Here is a 21,844-nt window from a genome sequence, read left to right on the forward strand (position 1 = left end):
GATCTTCTGAAAGAAGAGATTTCAAGCTTTGTAACCCTTTTTTAAAACTTAAATTTCGTTCATTTTTAACGAAGATACAGCTGCTCAAATTTTGCCTAGTTTTTAAGAAAATTTAAGTGTTCCTTTAATTATTGTGAGGAGTGTATATATACTTATATATATATATATATACATATATATACTTTTATATATATATATATATATATATATATATATATATATATATATATATATAGTGCCGTCAGGATTTGTCTTCAATCGATAGACATACTTACATGGTATCGCTTTGGTGTCTCTTGGTAAATGTACTAGTTTTCAAGTCTGATTTTCTTTTAATGAGGCCATTTCTCTCTCTGTCTATGGTTTTTCTCCACTCAGCACTTTGGTTACTATTCAAAGCTTCTTCGAACGTTTCAGGATTTTTCGTTTCGTTAACGAACTCTTCCGCCATCATATCGATCATCGAATCGATAAAATCGTCAAGTTTTTTCGGTCTTCTAAGTGTCAAGCGATCTTTAAGACATGTCCTGATAACAGCTGAGCATCTTCTTTATCTTTTTCATTTTCTTCATCGCTGCTTCCTTCTGTTTCAATTAAATCTTCCTCATCGTTTTCTTCATGTTCTTCTTCTCGACATTCTTCTTCAGACTCGATATCTCGAAATGACAACTTGACTTTTTCTTTACATTCCTTAAGTTTTTCCTGGAATTGCACATCTCTGGATAAAACGACTTTATGTTCTTCTTTCACATAGACTCGGTATCTTTCGTCGCTATCATATCCTACAAGATATCCCTTCACAGCTTTCTCATCCATCTTCTTTCGTTTCTGAATTGGGATGTGAACGTAGCAAGCAGATCCGATTATACTAAATGTTTTATCCTTGGTTTTTTATTCATCCAGAGCTTATATGGACTGACGCCTTCTTCTGACAATTTTCCAGTTCTGTTCAGAATATACACTGCGAAATTTACTAACTCGGCCCAAATTACCTCTGGAAATTTAATGTCTGGATTTGAATACTTAAAGATCCTTGCCATCTCGATTATTGTACGATTTTCACGCTTACTACCGCCATTTTGTTTAGGCGTAAATGGCGCCATCAGTCTCTGCGTAATTCCGTTTTCATGTAGAATTCTCTTAACTTCTTCATTGTCGAATTCTCTACCATTGTCGCTCAGTAGTTCTTTGATTAAATGTCCTTATATTTTTGCATGTAATTGCTTGTAATCATCTGTCTCAACACATTCTTGACTTCTGACTTCTCTTTAACAAAAAAGCCATAGCGAAATTTTGTATAACTGTCTTTAAATACAACTAAATAACTCTTTTTCTTAAAAGATTCGTCGAAGAGTCCACATACATCGGTCGACATCAACTCTCCGGGCTTAGCTGCTTTCTTCCTGGTGCCAAATGTTAAACAATGTGCTTTTCCAAAAATGCATGGTTCGCAAAGTTCTTTGTTTAATTTAACTTTGATGCCTAACTCTCTCTCATGCAACGTTTTGACATGTCACTTATTTGATGTCTCCATCTCTCATGATACAGCTCTGCAACGTTGAACTATCGGCATCAGCAGTATTTATTTCCGTCTCTTCCTTCGGAACAATTGGTTTGATGGCTGCTTTGTACAAAGTTCCGCATACTTCACGATCTCCGCACAGCACTGTTTTGCCATCAACATCAAGCCAGCACTTAATGGCCGTCGACTTAAACTCGCTATCTTGAGCTGCTAACAGAGAATAAATTTCTTGAAATTTTCGGGACATACCATACGTCTTTTAATGTTAGAGTTTGACTTTTGTTGTTTACAGTCGACAAAATTCGAATAGCTTCTTTTCCAAGTGCTTTGAGAGTTTCTTTTCCAGCAGCCTTTATACTACATAGGCTCTGGAACTCCTTGAATTCAACAAACAAATCTGGACAGTTCGTTATATGTTTAGTTTCTCCATTGTCGATCCACCAACCATTGAATTTACTTCAGTTTTTTAAATTAAAATTTTATGACGACGCGAGTCCCTCGGTCTCGTCTGCCGAAAAGGAGAACGCCGTCAAATTCACTAAATATCTCAATGTATTTACACTATATCGGAATGTACTCTAAAATCGGTAAAAGGTATGGTAGCTCGACCAGGTATATTCTCTGAAACTCGTTAAGGGCGCCAGGTGCAATTACTCGCACCACGGTACACAAAATCTAAGCCCGCTAATTATCTCAGGTGTGAATTCTTAATTTAGATCGCTGTTAGATCTTGGAGAGAAGGGGAGGGAGCGCAGCGCAATTAACACACAAAGTAGATAGACAAAAATAGATAATGTATTTAATAAGGAGTAAATAAGTAACGGGTCGTTTCACGGGTAACAATAATACCGTAACGGCCACGGTAAACGATATCTCAAAGATTGCAATTTCGTAACGCATTCCGCCACAAATCTCACGGTAGTGGAAAACGTCTGACTACGACTAAACGCGAATGGTATCTCGCCTTTACGCAAAACTACTTCGCTCACAAATTACTGCGAATATCTCCCAAATGTGATACGATTTCGCAAGTCCCGAAATGATCTCGCAATTGACATCCGCAATCACGCACGATACCTCGCGAGGTCCGCAACACTAAACGCAAAGGTGTCCGGCACGCCAAGACGCGATCACGCGAAACGCATTTTACGGCTTTGCGATAATACTATGTCCGACCCGCGCGAAGGACACCTCGCCAGAAAAGATTCGATCAAGCGAAACGCATTTCGCCGTTTCACAATAATGTCTAGTCCGAACCGAATATTAACAATAATCTCCGACTACTAATACACAAAGATTGCACTTACACGATTTCACACTACGGGACGGTAAACGCACGCGTGGCTCTAATTACGCGTTGACTGTCGGCGGCCGCGCGCGAGTTCCCTTGACGGGCAATTACGTTTCACTTTCTTGGCCGGGCCTCCCGCGAGCATTTTTCTCGGTAATTAATTGGCGGAAAACAACAATAGCGCGGCACAACGCGACTCCCGGGAGGGCCTCGGTCTCGAGACTCTTACTTGTTTAACGATGCTTGAGCAGTGGCCTTACAATTTTTCGCACGCCTCAGCAGTTGGTAGTCCGGAATGGCACTTCTCCGCAAGCTCACGCGGCAGTGCCGCTCTCTTCTCCTTCTTCTTTCTTCTTCTTTGCGCCCCTGGTGGATCTCTGGCTCAACAGGCCATGGTACCACGCTTTCCATACAAGACAGCGGGTCCAGTGGCGGGGAGCACTAGAGCCCTCTTGTATCAATTACAGAAGGCTTCAAGCCGATTCTTCTATTACTGTGACCAACTGAGAGGTCGATAACTATTCAAAAATAAAAATGTGCCATGCGCACGTATCTACAGCCCGAGATCACAATCTTTAATAAAGGAGAGTATCGCCTTAACAATCTTGTAGGTTAAGTTACTATATAAATATAGGCAAGAAAAATGAGCAAAGAGTTTAAGGTCAAAAAGAGATCGTAAAAACCTAGATCTATTACTTTCAAACAGGCTACATGCCCAGAATAAATGATCAACATCTTGATACTCAAAGCCACAAGGGCATGAGGGGGATTCGCCGATACCAAACTTATACTTAATAACGTTAGTATATGGGTAACCAGCAAGCAAACGAACCATGATTCCAAAATCTCTCCTGCCAATTCTGAACTTTGATAGAAATGACAGGTTCAAGTTTAGATCGGCCAGGTTTTCCATGTAAAAACTGCCCGATCCATTATTAATACGGTCCAAGAACCCCGCATCAATATCGATGTAAGCATACAAAAGATGAGATGAAATTTCCTTATGAGAAATTTTGTTATTAAGTAAGGAGCCACTTAGCGAAGCTTCCTTAGCAGCCGAGTTGGCTTGCTTATTACCCAAAATTCCCTTATGTGCAGGACACCATGAAAATCTAACCGTAAAGCCGCTTGATGCGGCAAGACTAAGCTTAGACTTTAGATTCGGAACCAAAGGGCTAAGTTTGCCATTGCTGAATGGTTTAATATTTGCGATAGTTTGCAAGACGCTCCACGAATCCGTACATATGTTAACATGTTCCCACGAGTTGACTAGCGTCAGATCGATAGCAGCAATAATCGCCAAAGCCTCCGCGGAAAAAGAGCTCGTATATCTATTCAACTTAATTCGTTGAGTAATATTCAATTTGGGAATCCGAACCGAGCAGCCCGCAAATAGAACTCCATCAGTCCCCACAGATTTAGAACCATCGGTAAAAATATCAATCTTAGTAGGGGAAGATCTATTCAGAGAGATCAAATTAGTGAAAGCCAAATTAGGGTTACCGTTATCCTTAGCAAACTGGCCAGAAGCGCTATCTATGGGAGGGGAAACAGCGAAAATATGTGACGGGAAAGAGAAAACCGGATGTATGTCCCAGGTATATAAATGACTGCGGAACGGAACTATTACCAGGCCATCGGGAGATAATGAAAGGAACGTTACTAGGAGCAGTGTTTTGCCGATTGTTCAATCAATGCAAATTGGCAACCTTGTTTATCATTTTATTATTATGCAATTGAATAGATCTACCCAAATATTTGTCACATTTATACGAAATTCTTCTAATAAAGGATCTCTGACCCGAAAACACCCAACACACCCTGTTAGAAGAAGATTTGGGGATATTCAGAGCCACCTTATACGCAGAACATAACAGACTCTCGACGGTCCCGAGATAAGAGCGAGCAGCGCTAATATACCACATAGAGCCCCACTCACAAATAGCTCCAAGGGTAGCGTTAATGAAGTTAATCGCAAGAATGGGGCTAATACCCCAGGATCTTCCCGCAAGCCATTTCAAAATATTCACAAAAGTGAAAGACTTGGTTCGCAAGGAGGAGATATAATCCTTCTATCTAAAACCGCGGTCCATAACCAGCCCCAAATACTTAATAGTAAGGCTAAGAGGTATATTGCCACCAGGTAATTCCAGAATATCAGGGAGGGTCAAAGATCTTTTACGATGAAAAATAGTGAATTGAGTTTTCGGGAGAGAAACCGATAGATCTAAATCATTCAACCACTTCTCCACCCGAATAAAGGTCGACCTCAAACAAAAAATAATATTATCCAATAAATTGTCCGAACATAGAATCGCGATGTCATCAGCATATTGTAATAAAACAACATTATGAGGAACATGCAGTAGAATATCTTTAACATATAAATTAAATAATAACGGGCTCAGGACTGACCCTTGAGGTAAGCCCTTTTGCAGAAGCCTACTACAATATGAAATACCTGACTCATAAATACACGTAAACCTAAGAGAAAGGAAGTTCATGAAAAAGCTCTTATACCCAGAAGGAATCCTAAGTTTATTTATCAGACTAAACAAGGTACAAGGATTGACATTATCGTAGGCACCTTTAATATCTAAAAAGAGAGCACCCGTCATGGAACGTTGAGCAAAGGCTTTATAGACCTCCAGGTTGATAAGGGCCAGGCAGTCATCACATGATTTACCCCTCCTGAATCCAAATTGACAATTGGGTAAAAGCATCTCCAACTCAATGAACTTCTCTAATCGTCCCTTAATCATTTTTTCAAATATTTGCAAAACATTGGAAGCCTTTGTACCTTTTTCGAGAAATTTATCGAATTTCTCTTCTTTTTCAACGGCACTATAGCTCAAGATCAAGCTATGGCCTCCTGAAGTTCGGCCTGTATAAAATCCGAGGCCTCCCTTCTGCTTTCTTAGAGATACACTCTCGGCGGGTTGCCATTAACCCTTCCGAGAGGTGGCGATCAAATAAAAACCGACGGATTTTCGGTCGGATTTGAACTCGGATCTTCAGCTCATTAGACCAGCGCATATCTTTCTGCGCCATGATCGCCACCAGGATACTGGAAGGAGATAGGTCTAAAGTCCATCTTGTTAGGCTTAGGGATAAGTACCACATCAAAACGTCGCCATTGAGACGGATATGACCCATCGCGAATGATTAAGTTAAAAATGTCCAAGAGCTTAGATCTAACAGAGCCAGGAAGCAACTTCAAAAGATGATAACCAATAAGATCCGGACCAGGAGAGCTAGAACTTCTGGAAGAGTCAATAGCCACATTAAGCTCAAAAAAGGAGAATTCGCCATCGAATAAGAAAGTAAAAGGAGTATCGGAAATATTTTCAAACTGATTAAAGGCCCAGGGGGGTGAAAAATTATCGATGAATTTATTGATACCTTGAAATTTACTACTTGAAGGGGGATTGTTTGATTTGAAAAATACAGAGTTTTTAAAAGAATTGATCGTTTTCCAAAAAAATTTAATATTGAAATTTTCATGTAAGTCATTGACAAAATTGACGAAATTCTTTCTTTTTCTTCGACGGATAGTTCTTCTAGCATAATCAGAACTTTTCCTGTATAGATCAACATTCTCCCTAGAAAAGCGAGCACAACAATTCTTAAAAGATCTTTTCCTTTGAGCAATAGCCTCCTCACATTCCGAGTCCCACCATGGTTTACGGGTACGTTTTTTAAAATTAGGTTTATAAGATTTACAGGTCTGGGACTTTCCATCAAAATACTGGATGTGTCTTGTAGCGTCAAAAATTGATGCACCAGCCTTAAGGGCACAATCTATTACAGAGGAAGACCACTGATCATACGCGCAACCTCCCGAAATATCTCCAAGAGTAAAACCTTCCATAGCTGCATTAATTAAATCACTAAAGTAGTCCTTTTCCAATTTATTCATACACATCCTAGGTCTTTTATTAGAGTCAACAGAACTGACTACAGGGGAAAACTGAATATAGATCTGAAAATAGTCACTACCAAAGGGTTCTTTAGAGATAGACCAAGAGCAATCTTGGCATAGTGAGTTAGAAATAAAAGTGATGTCAGGACAGCTATGGATGCTCGGATCATCAGAGACTCTGGTAGGGTCCCCATTATTAAAGAGAACAAGGTCATAATGTAAAGTTGCCTCTAAAAGAAATACACCATCTTTATTATTCCTGGAAGAACCCTAGGACTCATGCTGGGAATTGAAATCCCCCCAAAAAACAATATCTATCTATAAAATCATTAGGTCTATTGCTTCTAAAAGCATAGAAATCTTTAAAGGAAAAGTAAGACCTCTCATGGAGCCAAGTCTCCTGCAAACACACTACATCGAAATCATTAATCATATTAGAAAATTCTTGAAATTTACCCGTAATACCCCTGCTATTCCACTGCATAATCCTCATAACTTGTGCCCTACTAAAGTTTACTAAACAAAACACGCAGATACTGCGACACCGTAGTGAGCCCTTATATGCTCGGATTTTTCACTATTATATAACATTCGTATATCGTTAAGAATAATATCGGGGGTCGGGAATAAACCAGATAATGAAGGCAAAACATATTCCGAAATCAAATCCTAACAAGATTCGATTTGGAGGTCCATAGCCTCGCCAGACATAGACCCTTCGCCAGAAGGGCGAATAGTAATTTCCAAATCAGGGGGGGGGTGGAGACAATTCAGATCCATCGCTAACACTAGTCGACTGACTAATTCTCTTATTCTTACGATGTAAACGGAGGGAGGTTTTACCCTCCGCAATCTCATTAGGAACCACCTTAATCCAAGCATAATAGGCTTGGGACCTAAACTCACTAATGGCCTGTTGGCAAGACTCTATGCCTCTAGATCTAACCAATCTTCTCGACTGAGAGAAGGAAGAATTTGTATAGGCCATAACGGTATTTATTATCAGATGAGTTGAATAGGTAGGGCAAGAAAGATCAGATGAGACATGTTCACCCCTGCAATTGATGCAGCAGGGAGCTGAATTACAGGATTCAGACGTAAGGTGTGACAAACCACAGCTCTCACACAGAGGTTTACCTCTGCAAGCAGCCGCAGAATGTCCCCATCTATGGCAGTTATGACAGTTACAAACTTTATTAACAAAGGGAAAAACCCTACACCTAACTCTCCAAATATATACAAATTCCGGAAGGAGATTAGAAGCAAAAGAGACTTTTATCGAAAACGAATCCTTGATTTCACTACTTGTTCTATCTCGATACTTCATTCTTTCAAGAGAAAGAATTTTAACCGGGGCATCAGGCCAAGAAATACCATCCATAATTTCCCCACAAGAAAGGTATCTACATTTCTGATAATTCCGGTTCTGAACAGCTTGTAGTTAGGGATATAAGCATACAGATCCGAGGGAAGGAGATTTTTAGTTTCAACAAAGGAGTTAGCTTCCAAGTAATCCTCAAACTCGACTTTAATCAAATTCCTGCCAAGTCTTTGGAAGGTATTAATATTATATTTACTACATAAAAGTGCCAATTTTCATAGGGTGAGCGTTACCAATATTATCAGATGAGTTAGAAACGCTCTCAATATGAACCGAAAAAGAACCAAGAATATTATCCGAATATCTATTCCCCAACTGAGACTGAATAAAGCGAAGCCTAGAAGTAGCCGGATCATTATTAACCGGGACCAAGGCCAAGGACGAGGACGAGGACGACTCATTACCCGTCGTCCGAGACCCGACATTATCGTCCTTTTTAAGTCGCTTAGAAGAGTTACCATTTTTATTCTCTTTAGGGGAGGAGGGAGAACGGCTCCCTCGATTCCCACCCTTAGTCATAATGAATACACAATAAATCGGTAAGAGAAATATATATATAAACAAAAAGAAAAACAATAAGAAATTTAGTTCCGCATATATTAGTAGAAAAACAATAATAGTAAAAAAGACAAGTGGAATATAATATTTTATTCACCATATAATATTATTAGAGAAACAGCAATATCAGAATAAGGAATATGGAACAGGAATGCGAAGGAAAGACTCACATAAATATTCCCGAATAGTACACACTGTTACAATAACACAAGGGGAAAGCAGCCCGCGGCTGAAAAACACGCAAAAACTAATAGGCGAGCAACGGAATGTAAACACACAATTCGAAATAACGAGTTCCGAACATACCTATCGCGGCAATAATATAAATATTAAACCATTTAGCTAAAAGAAAAATACAATTAAATCATAAATAATAAGGCATATAATGCAAGAGGCGACAATGTAAGGAACAAACATATAATAAATACTCCGAAATATTGCAAATTCGTAGTATAATTAATAAAGCAAATAGTGAAAGAAACAACACATATGCTTAAAATGAAAAAATATGGAAATTTCGTTAAAGAAAGGATATCCTGTAGTAAGAATTAAACGACAATCGAACATATAAATAATGTTCTGATATGAACGTAGTATCCAAAATGTTCCCGAATAATAAATACGGATACAATAACGACAGCACATACAAGTATAGTATAAATTAACGAAATTTTAATAGATAATAGATATTCTGGAGTAATAGTAATAGCAATAGAAATAGAAAGTCAAAATACTCCAGAATAAATCTTAGAATGACGATAATTAATTAAATATAAGCATAAGTATGAAATCAGCGAATATGAGCACAGGCGAAAACGAAATAGTAACAAGTGAAAACGAAAATATAATCCCAAAGTATTATAGCAAAACGGAGTAAAAATATCTGGAGTAAATTTTAAAGAAAGGTAAGGCATATAAAGAACAGACATAGTTATCTCGCTCGTCAGCTCACAGAATGTCCTCAGCGTTCTCAAGCAAGCAGCCAATACTCTTGCGTCATGTGCTCCTCCAAATGCGTAAAACCATTCCAGAAACACGTGCAAGCATTCCCATGCAAAGTGCGGAGCAGGATATATTGCGAAGCGCAAAGCAGGATATATGTGACGCGAGTGATATTAAATTGCAGATATATAATCAATAATCGGATAGAATCCGCCCGAAGAGATTACACTAGACACGTCCGACTCGGAGCATGTCTCAAGACGGAGTCCCAGTGCCGCTCTACTGGCCCGGCGGGACCACGCTGGGCCTGCGTGCCTGCGCGCCGGGGTTGCAAGCCCTGCTCGCCGGTCAGCCCTTCGCAAGCGCTGCGCCCGATCTCAGCGCCTTCCGCTCCTGTCGGCGCCCCTTGCATCTGCCTCGCCCGCCAGCGGTGGATTTGAACCTGCTCCGAGTCCGGCTGTCCAGGCCGCAATTCCCGAGACCGGTAATTCGACGGGCCAGGCTGGACGGGGCTCGTCGACCGGCGGCAGTATCCCGTGGGCGATGGCCGATCTACTCCTCGGCGGGGATCTCGTCGGAGCGTCCCCCTTCCTGGATCCCCCGTGCACGGGCTGTCATTCGGCGTCATAGGGCTGGATGAGCGCTCGCTCTGCGAGACGCTCTGCTGTACCGGCTGTGGGCCCGAGCGTGACCCGCCCGTCGGCCATCCTTCCGCAGAAAGCCCCAGTTCTCGCACCTGCAAATCCCGCGGTGCGACCTAAGTCGTTACAGAATCCATTGGCCACCTGCTCAGCACCACCTCACGCAACCTGTAAGTGTCGCAAAAATAATCAATCTAATCCTAAAGACGCAACCGTCTCGCCCCTTTCGGGTGGGGCCACCCCTGACGCTTCCTTCGGTCGAGCTACCATCCGGACAGGGGACGTGACCCTGTCATGTCACAAGTTAAACATACTTCATCGCAAATAGAAGTAAGAGCTACATTGGTATGGAGTGCATTGCTCTGAGCGTCACCTACTGTCTTGCTCTGAGCATCACTTGTCGTCTTGTTTTGAGTGTCACCTGCTGTTTTGCTCTCGGTTGGTCGTCCATCGGCTATCCACTTCTTGCAGTCTCGTACTCAATGTCCCTTCCTTTTGCAATAATTATATTGATTATCTCTTCTTGAATATTTGTTACCGGACTTAGATTGGCTTTCTTGTTTCTTCTTGTCTGTTTTTACCACTAGCGCCTCTTGAATGAGCTTTTTGCTGTCTGCACTTTTTCTTTCAAACATGCATAGCTGCATCGTTAATTCGTCAAACGTTTTCTCCTCGTTCTTAGTCAATAGCATCCAACTAGACCGATATGTCTCAAATTTGCCGGGTACAATGTGCAATGTTTACATATTAATACCAAACCTGGTAACGCGTTCTCGCCTTTGGCTACGAGTCCGTTATTTAATTCGTCCCACAAGCTTCGTAACTTTGCTGTGTGTGTAGAGACATCTTTGCCTGACGTCCAATTAAATGCAAAAAAGTCGGTACATATCTTAAATAATTGATCCTTGGACGTTGCTTCAAACTGTTGTTTTAACGCCTCCCATACATCATGGGCGTCTATTTGTCCATGATTATCTGATATACTGCATCTGTAACTGAACTCGTGATCATTGACTTGGCGTAACTGTTTGCCTTACGGTACAAATCACACTTCTCTTTATGTTGTTTGATGTGAACTTCCGTAGCATTTTCTTCTAAGGGTTCCGGTTTCACCAACTTATTGTCGATCACGTCCAATGCACCGTCGTGATAGTCAAGTAGATCTCGAATCTTTCGTTTCCACATAGACCAATCCGACTCACCCGTCAATGGTTTAATGTGCTTCGCTAAATCCATCTTACTATAATTTAAGCGATATTTTATGACAACAGAGAACTTCTGTCTGGGTCCATAACCTGTTACGGATGTTTCTATATGACCGCGTCAGGTTAACTAACGAGTTTAGGTGTGCAATTATACAGAGTACTATTTGCTTTACATTAACCAGATAGGACAGCCACTTTATTTATAAAGCTTACAATCTTTTGTATGAAAAAGTGAAATAAATTTTGTATGTATGTACTCTCTAATTAAATCTCTCTCTGTCTCTAACTCGACTGTAGTCAGTGCCCTCTCTTGGTGGACACATCAACTTTATATTAATACATTGTATCTCTCTCTACTTTAACAAGGTCTTTCTATCAACTCAAGTGGTAGTACTTTTAATTCTCCTCAACAAAATTATAATATTACAAAGAATCATTTTCATCACAAAGAATTAAAGAGATAACAGTACAAAATAAAAATATTTAATTAAAATAAATTAAAACAAAATAAATTTTTCTTGTAAAAAAACTTAGCGCTGCTTTTTTTACTCAAGCTGCATTCGTCCCTAAATTATGTTTATGGATTCTTTATTCAATCAAAAATTTTAACACTTTATTTTTCGAGGTCTAGCAGCGCCAAGTTTTTTTTACAAGATTTATTTATTTTATTTTAATTAAATATTTTTATTTTGTACTGTTACCTCTTTAATTTTTGTAACAAAAATAATTTTTTGTAATATTATAATTTTGTAAAAGGGAATTAAATCTATTACCACTTGAGTTGATAGGAAGACCCTTGAATGGGAATACAAAGATACATACCACTTGGGTTTTATTTTTTAAAAGTAGTTGCACAGCCATTATTTTTCAAAGCAATATATATATTCTTTTGTAATTGATGCAATTTAAAGATTTCATATATATTTTTTACATATGTATTACTTGGGTTGAGTTAGGTAACGCAATTTTGTGATATAATAATTTTGTTAAAAAAAAATACAAAACTTGGGTTAGATTTTTGGATTTACAACATACATTGGGTACTTGGCGCCGTTTTTTTTATCTTTTTTGAAAAGGGTAATTTTGTACTAATATTACGCATTTTGTAGTGTTAAGCAGGGAAAAAAATTTCCATTAAAGTAATTTAAATCGACCGTGACTGGCAATATATAATGTCTTTTCGATATGAACATTGAAAAACTGTGAGCCAACTTGGTTTGTCGGATTCACACAGCACTTTTTCGGATCAATTATCGAGACATTATTAATTTTGACCATGGGTTTTGGTCAGTTGATGTAATTTCTAAATTAAATAGTTTTTAAATTTTATTGCGAAAAATATTACCCCAGCCAGGGTTTGAACAATTAAAGTAATTTAAATCGACCGTGACTGGCAATATATAACGTCTTTTCGATATGAACATTGAAAAATGTTCGATTTAAATTACTTTAATTGTTATTCTATATACTGGCGAAAGAAATTTATTATTCTGTTTATTATACACCGTCGACCTAAGAATCGGTGCTCCATCTTATAGTTGTTATTGCGATAAATATTACCACAGCCCCAGTGGTCGAATTGGCACGACACCCGCACGGTATACCTGAGGTTCCAGGTTCAAACCCTGGCTGGGGTAATATTTTTCGCAATAAAATTTAAAAAACTATTTAATTTAGAAATTACATCAACTGACCAAAACCCATAGTCAAAATTAATAATGTCTCGATAATTGATCTGAAAAAGTGCTGTGTGAATCCGACAAACCAAGTTGGCTCACAGTTTTTCAATGTTCATATCGAAAAGACGTTATATATTGCCAGTCACGGTCGATTTAAATTACTTTAATTGTTATTCTATATACTGGCAAAAGAAATTCATTATTCTGTTTATTATACACCGTTGACCTAAGAATCGGTGCTCCATCTTATAGTTGTTATTGCGATAAATATTACCACAGCCCCAGTAGTCGAATTGGCACAACACCCAGACGTTATATATTGCCAGTCACGGTCGATTTAAATTACTTTAATTGTTATTCTATATACTGGCAAAAGAAATTTATTATTCTAAAAAAAATTTCCGTTGGCAAAAAAATTTCCATTTCTTATTTTTTATTTAGTTACAAAATTAGCAAAAACAACAAATTAAATTTTTATTTAATTAGCAAATTAGTAATTAGTCACAAAAAATTATTACTAATTACGTAAAAATTAATACATCACTTAAAAAATTGGTAATTTGACAGAGAAAAATTTCTAATTACGTGAAAACTAGTATTTAGGCGAAAAAGAATTAATTTCCTTTGCAAATTGGTAATTAGTAAGAATAAATTCTTTATTATAAAAATAATTGATAGTTTGTCGAAAATATAAATTACTGCTTATTTGAAAATAAATAATTAGTGAAAAATAATTATTAGTTTTTCAATAATAAATATTAGTCTCAAGTAAATTACTAAATTACTTGGTTTAAAAATTATTAATTGATTTAATATAAATATATACATCAATTGCAACATATTCCGCATCTATTCCACACATAATCCGCAATCACAGAATCGAAATAGGTTAGTAAGAGTTGCGGTCAAAGTTGCGATTGCGGAATGATTTGCGGTTAGTAACTGCGGAATAGGTGCGGATTATGTGCGGAATAGGTGTGGAATAGGTGCGGAATATGCGCGAAATAGGTACGGAATAGGTGTAGAATGAGTGCGGAATAGGTGTGGAATAGATTGCGATTGAAACATTGGCTGCGGAATGTATTGCGGTCAGTAACTGCGGAACAGGTTGCAGAATATATTGCGGTCAGTGACTGCGGAATGGTGAGGAATAAGTTGTGGAATGTATTGCGGTTAGTGACTGCGGAATAGGTGTGAAATAGGTTGCGGAATAAGTTGCAATAGAAACATTGGTTGCGGAATTACCTGCTGAGTCAATAATTAAAATTCGAAAAAACGCGCGCGGTTTATTGTAAGCTAGAGTCCCTCTAATAAAAATCGCGACATCTTGAGTTCTGGCAAAATTCTGCGAGAGAGGATATAAGAGAGAAAGAGAAAGCGATATACAAGCGATATACATTTATATCGCTTTCTCTTTCTCTTTTATATCTCTTTCTCTTTCTGTTCCTCGTGCTTTTGCCAAGAAATACGAACCAATCAAAAGTTGCTGCTCTGTGTCGCGACTCTTATTAGAGGGATTCTAATCGTAAGCGATATACTAGCGCCGCATAGTGTCAAAAAAGTAAAAAGGACAACAATTTTCGAGGGCGACGACAATAATAATGACGTATCTTAATCGAAATATTTACATTTCGGACTTTGCATCGTAATATCTCCGCTCGTAGAGCACGTAAAAGAAAAATAAAAACATTTATTATAAATTGATTCCAAGCTATCGATTAAGCCTACTTAGAACTTAATTCGTTCACTCGTTATTGAGATCTCAAAATCTCAGGTACTCGCAACTCGTCGGCTCGCGTAAAGATACACGGCGGTCTCGCGCTGCGTGTGTACTTGGCGCGAGACAGTCCCGTGTCTCTTGATAATATATTAATAATTAATTTTATTGTCAGACAAATAAAAAATTTTCATTTTCTGTTCTTTTCTTTATTTTTGTTTTATTTTCAATTGTTTAAAATAAAACATTAATTGTAACAGATACTTTTCTTTTTTTGTTTAAAATTTTTATAATTTTACTTTTCATTTAACTGTTAAGTAGGAAGACTACTGTCCGTGATTTGTTTTGTACCTGTATTTTATTATATTTAATATACATACAAGTTTTTAATTGTGTATTCTTTCCTATTTGGTTTCTTAATATGAGATACCGTCTCATATTAAAAAACCCTACGGTCTCATATTGAGATACCTTTTTCAAAACAGGCAAATTCTGCAAGTCTGCAAAAAAATTATGGAAAATAAAATACGTACTTCAGCCGTTAATGCACTTCACTGCTAAAACTTGAATGTTTTAGCTACAGAAACACGTTAAAGTTAAAGTTAAAAGTTAAAATTAAAGAAAATATAAGCAAAAAAAGGTACCTCATTATAGTGTTACATCCTGCAAACTCCACGATTTCCCTTTTTCGCGGGAATTTCTATGCGCCTAAGATAGCCCTTAAGATTAGGATAAGTAAACTGAGTACGGACGGTTATCGATCGGCGAGTGAGCTTTGATCTCTTCACACTCCTTTTTTTATAATCAAACTACCTATTTGCTTAGGCGACTAAAAGCGACCTTCCAGATGAATTACCGACAGACGGGGCATACGTGATTGGATTTTCATCAGCTTTGTCTGGTCCGTAACTATAAACCCGGCGACACGACGCGCCAAAGGGGCCTTAATCCCAGACAGAGTTTGATGAAGATTTTTATTGATTTTCGACAAACAGAAACAAGGCTTAGACGTTGATTATTAAATGCTAAAAGTGTGACAATAACTTGAAAAATAATTATTTTATAGGGAAACATTACAATGCTTTTTTGTAGAGCTCAAAAAAGAAGGCTATACAGAATTCTTATCAGGACGGCTAGAACTTGTAAAATTTTTTAAAAAATTAGACATCACAGATGCGCGCTTTGCGCGCGCTGTTTAGCTTTAACATTATACTATTACTATTACACTATTAACCTTTGATACATAAAACTATCAAAATATGCGATGACAGATGCTCACGTAGTCAGCGCAATAAGAGAACCAATCAGCATCGTAGAAAAATGTCAACAATAAAATCTCTTACACGGCTTTTTTATGAACGGATAAAAGTTGACTATTAAGGTGGTCCTTTCGCGGACCCAGCTAGTCAAGTAACAGTCCGTCATGAGGTAATTGAAAACAAACATATTGACAAACATTACACAACATCCCAATAATTATAATAATATAATATGATTTTACACGCACGATTTAATCGTATTTAATTATTTACTAATTAAAAAAATATCACAATAGTAGTGCGGTTGGACTCGATTTAGGTTAGGTCAGGCATGACAGTACGAGTAAAGCAATATGCGATTGGACCACTACTTATTTAACCTCATATATCAGAGCAAAACATTCGGCAAGCCCTTATTTTCAAGGTATGTACGAAATCCGGAAACTTCAGGGAATATTTTAAGACATGAATAATGTATTCATCTGATCGCTAAGTACATGTATTATTCGTTGAAAACCTCGGACGTGGCGATTTGCATCATTCTATCTTTCTCGTTCATTAGATGTAAACAAGGATAGAATGACAATGGCACGCTCCGCGAACGCACATTTAGAATGACTTATTTCTTGTAAAGTGTCGGTAACCTTACTTGATTTTTCGTACACATGCCCTTTATTACTGTATATTTAACATATATCAAATTTAGGTACCTATCTAATACTTGTTCTCACGAAAGGACCACCTTAAAAATGCAAAAAGTGACGGATAAGTAAAAAAATAATTATTTTTGAGGGAAAAGTTATAAACAAATTTATCAAAGTTCAGAAGGATGCTCTTCCGACTTTCGCAACGAGTAATGTGGTCTATAAGATCTTCTGCCGAGATTGCGACGCATCATACGTGGGGCAGACTGGTAGACAATTAAAAACCAGAATATCTGAACATCGCAGTCATATCAACAGAAATAGTTCTGCCCACTCCGTGATTACAGATCATAGAACTCAGAACGACCACGATTTCGACTGGGATAACGTTGAAATTTTGGATCACGAAAGATATTATTACAAGCGACTTATTTCGGAAGTTTTATACATTAGATGACAGCGCCATAGTTTAAACCTACAATCAGATACCGATTGTCTACATCACGCATACTTGTTCATTATAAATAATATCTAACTTTGGGTTCGCCCTTCCCCGGCCGGTTACTTTGTGTATAATAGCGTTTCTGACCTACATACTTGTGACCCACTGTCTCACTTCGATTTCAACCGACACACGTGTGACTGCAATTTATTCTCGCCTCTAATTTCCGAAATGTGCGACTTTTTGAATTCACCCCTGACTACTACTACTTTTTAATTCTTGTACTTATTTGACTGCTGCAGATCTTGAGATGAGCTCTCTCCTTTCTTTTACCGTTTCCTTTAACAATCGATTAAATATATTTTTCTTTCTTTTTCACAGTGGAAATGTCCACTATAATCGTGCGTACCAGCTCGCTTGTCATGACATCTCAAGAAGGGAGCTTTTTGCCTAGACCTCTGCAGGAATAGAATCCTTTTCTTAATAAATGCTGAAGATGGCTCAAAGGAAGAGCCGAAACGTTCGTTACATTTGAATATACGTCTTAAGTTTTATTGCGCACCACGTCCCGCGCCTGACTCGCATTCACCGTTTAAATCGTTGAAAAGTTATAAGTTATAAGGTTCTAAGGCTTTTCTGTAGAACTCAAGGAACGTTACGCAGAACTCTTATTAGAGTGATTGAAACTTGTAAAGAAAATTTTTTTCACTAATAGTTTAGGCCTACTTCTAAATGTTAAAAATGATTTTTATTTAAAAAATAATTGCGTTACTCGAAAAAATGATTAAAATTTCGGTTAGAGTTACGCAATCCCCTCCCCTTGGAAGGAGGGGTGTGATAACCTATATTGTAGCGACAAGAGAAGTTTAGTGGTGGTATTCTTTCTTGTTAACTCTCACCCGTTAGACTCCCAAGGGGGAAAATGTAAAATAGTCTAAAAAATAAATATTTGCACATTTAATTACCATTTTGGTAATTATTTACTTTAGAAGCGATCTCACTGATTTTAATGACCTTGATATATGTTGTAGTGGAGCCCTCCCCATAGGGCCCCACCTACTGCTTCCACGCGAGACGAGGTGCCACATGGGTTTACAACTTTCCACGCGTGGAAAGTCAACGTATGTACTTCACAAGGCACACTATATGTCTAGTTTAACGGTAGTGGAGCCCCCCGCAGGGGGGCGGAATTTACTGCCTCCGCGCATACATTTTCCGCGCGAAACGAGGTGACACATGGGTTTACAACTTTCCACGCGTGGAAAGTTCACGCATGTACTTTGCAAGGCACACTATGTGTTTAATTTAACATTAGTGGAGCCTTCCGCAGGGGCGCGGAACCTACTGCCTTCACGCATACTGCTCGGGGGGGTATCAATTGTTCCCCGGATTTGCGATTGGCCTGTAGTAGGGTGGTTCGAAGGACCAAAGGGGCAATCCCCTCACGAATGCGAGCGAAATATAATTCACGAAAAAACGGATAAAGCAAGCGAAGCGACTCACCGTATCGCAGCCCGGCGCCCTCCTGGGGTAGTCTCTCTGCCGTTCTCGTCTGTCCTCTCAGGTGGCGAATCCTCCTCGATAGCAAGCGGGAGGCGTGCAGGCGGACAAGGTAGCGAGCAAGCAGGCAAGCGAGCAGCAAGCAAACACAAGCGGGCAAGCAGGCACACGCCGTTATATTCTTCGAGCACTCGACTGTGGCTCGTACTCCGTCTCAACGTGTCGGCGATTCTTACGGGAGTAACGTGCTCCGGAACTCTCTCGGCTCGCGCTCCTGGAAGTACGGCGCGAACGAGTAGTATTGTCCCAATAATTAGGCTTGCCGCCCGTGGGCGGGCAGCACGAGTCGGGTGAGTCGCGCGAGTATTGACACCTGTCGCGGGCCGCCAACGTTTCGCGCGAGTCTCAAACCGACGATAACTTTACGATAATGAGCTTACAGACTAATATACAACGAGTATCAACGCAATTCAAACATATCAAATATTACACAGGTGCGACTAAAACTACTATCTTAGAATTATATACACTATCTACATGTGAGCGCCAACCACATACACTTTAACCCCCCGTAGAGGATTAAATAGTGATTAAATGTGCAAATGTCTATTTTTTTAGACTATTTTACATTTTTCCTCTTGGGGGTCCAACGGGTGAGAGTTAACAAGGAAGAGTACCACCACTAAACTTCTCTTGTCAAGCGCTACAATATAGGGTAGCGTACCCCCGCTCCCGAGGGGGGGGGGTTGCGTAAACGTAACCAAAGGGAATGATATTCTCTCTCTCTGTTGCTCGTTGCGCCGAACTTGGACACAGCCGCAGTGTTGCTAGATACCAGACTCGGTACCATGCTACCACGAGCGAACGAAGAGAGAAAATATCATTCCCTTCTTCTGGCTCCGACTTAACTGATGCAATTGAAGCTGCTAAGTAATGCCAGTTTCGAGACGTTGCCCGCTGCTACAGTGAACCACACAAGGAAGGAGCACACGTGTACATACATGTACGCTCGGCGTTGCGTTGGTGCAATAGAAGAGCGCAAATATACAATCCACTCTCTCCTTTTTCCCCGAACTATAGCTACTCGAGAAAAAATGGGTATAATATAGTCAGATGTAAAAATACATTATATATGTATCTATGTGTATATATATATATATATATATATATATTAGGGTGATTAAAAAAAACTTCTTTTTTTATTTTTCGCGGCGCACCCCAAAATATTAAAGCTTACTTAAAAAAAGAATTTTCCTCAAAAGTTGAACAAAATCGAACATGTTTTAGAGGTCGCTACCAGCGATTTTCAATATTTTCGATTAAAAAATCGGTTTTTTTTTAATGTTCAAAATTGCATAACTTTTCGAGTTTTAATGATAGAGGCATGAAATTTTCGGGGAATCTTCGTCAATTCATGTAGTTTATGGATATCGAGTTAGAAAATTTATTTTCGGAAACAATTTTTTTACGTTTCTTTTGTTTATAATACAAAAATAATCGTCTATAACAAATAGGTGCCAGCAATCTGGGACATGGTTTTGACTTTAAATTACATCTAGGTAATCCAAAAATACATTTTAATAATCAAATGCTGGAACATCGGTGAATTTGTTGCTGAAAATTTGTTTAAACAACAAATTCAAAAAACCACGTTACTCGTAATGTAGAAATAACGCATGTCATAATCTTTATTTAGGTGTCTGTATTGCACTCCAACTTTTGTTGTCAAATTTAAGTTGATAGAATAATAAATTATCCAAATGCTACATATCCAATAATTTTTTGTTACAACATCAACTTCTTTTCTGCCTAATACAATAACACCATTCAATTTTACGAATTGCAATTGTTTTTTTACTGCGATTCATATTTGTAAAATGGATAGATTAATAACAATGCCACTTTTTTTGTAATTTGTCATAATAATTTTATTTTCAAAGAACAATAAATACATTGTACTTATAATAAAATTATTACCGACGAATTACATAAAAAAAATTGCATTGTTATTAATCTATTCGTTTTACGAATATGAGTCGCAGTAAAAAAACAAACCGACCTCTAAAACATGTTCGATTTTGTTCAACTTTTAAGGAAAATTTTTTTTTTTAAGTAAGCTTTAATATTTTTGGGTGCGTCGCGAAAAATAAAAAAAGATTTTTTTTAATCACCCTAATATATGTATATATATATATTGTTGCGCTCGCTGCTCGTTTGCTGCTTTCGCACAACACTCGCGCACTCACGCACTTGTTCGCGCCGCGCACTCCCGAGCCGGGAATAAAAAGAGACTTCAGTTGCTTTTAAGAAAATGTATGCAGATGCATGTTATAAATTACATATTTTTTCTTAAAGGAATTATGTCTTTTTTCATACCAATTGATTCGTCTTATTATTCTGTGCATAAAAGTATTAAGGTAACATTACCGAAAACTTAATGTTTTACAAAATATTTTGTATTTTATGTCAAAATACTAGAACTTTCAAGCCTAAAAATTCCAAAAGTTCTTAATAAAAAAATACTTTATTATAGTGTTTTGAAAAGCTCTCGAGATTAGCTACAAGAAAATGCATTGAAAAATAGGGGTTTCCATTCAAGCAATTGAAGGTGACCTTTACGTGATCTTCAAACGCTTATCCAAGGTCAAACTAATGACACCATCTTATGTGCCCCTCGAAACCGTACAACTTTTGTCTAAAACATTTTTCTGAAAATGCTTTATTGAAGAATTATCGAGGTGCGTTTTTTAAAATGGGACACCTTGTATATATTGTTGCGCCCGCGCTGAGATACCCGTTGCACGAGCTGAAGTCAAAGTTCGTCCCTTGATAACCGGCTTGTTTTCTATGGTCGCTCTTCAGATTTCGAGCTGAGCTTGATAGCCGACGTTTCACGAGCCGAGCTGTATCTTGCTAATAAATTACTTTTTTTCCTAATACGAATCCGCTTGATTTTGCGAAACCGGGAGTGCGCGTGTGCCTGCGCGAGTGCGAGTGAGAGCAAGACGGGCGCTTCCGTGCGGCGAGCGCAACAATATACTAGAAGAACACCCAATGCAATGTTACAAAAAAATAAAAACGGGCCTCGTAGCACGCGATGTTCTCAGCACATGGCACGCACTTTTGTGCGGCATGGGAGCC

The 21,844-nt window shown here is 38.4% G+C and overlaps 1 protein-coding gene across 4 annotated transcripts in view; it reads left to right on the plus strand.

Moving 5' to 3' along the window:
- Argl (Argininosuccinate lyase) overlaps nt 1-21,844 on the plus strand; it is a 336,643-nt gene that overhangs the window by 104,182 nt on the left and 210,617 nt on the right. The window lies entirely within an intron of this gene.

This window comes from Temnothorax longispinosus, chromosome 12 (assembly GCF_030848805.1).
Source record: "Temnothorax longispinosus isolate EJ_2023e chromosome 12, Tlon_JGU_v1, whole genome shotgun sequence".
Classification (NCBI taxonomy): Eukaryota; Metazoa; Arthropoda; class Insecta; order Hymenoptera; family Formicidae; genus Temnothorax; species Temnothorax longispinosus.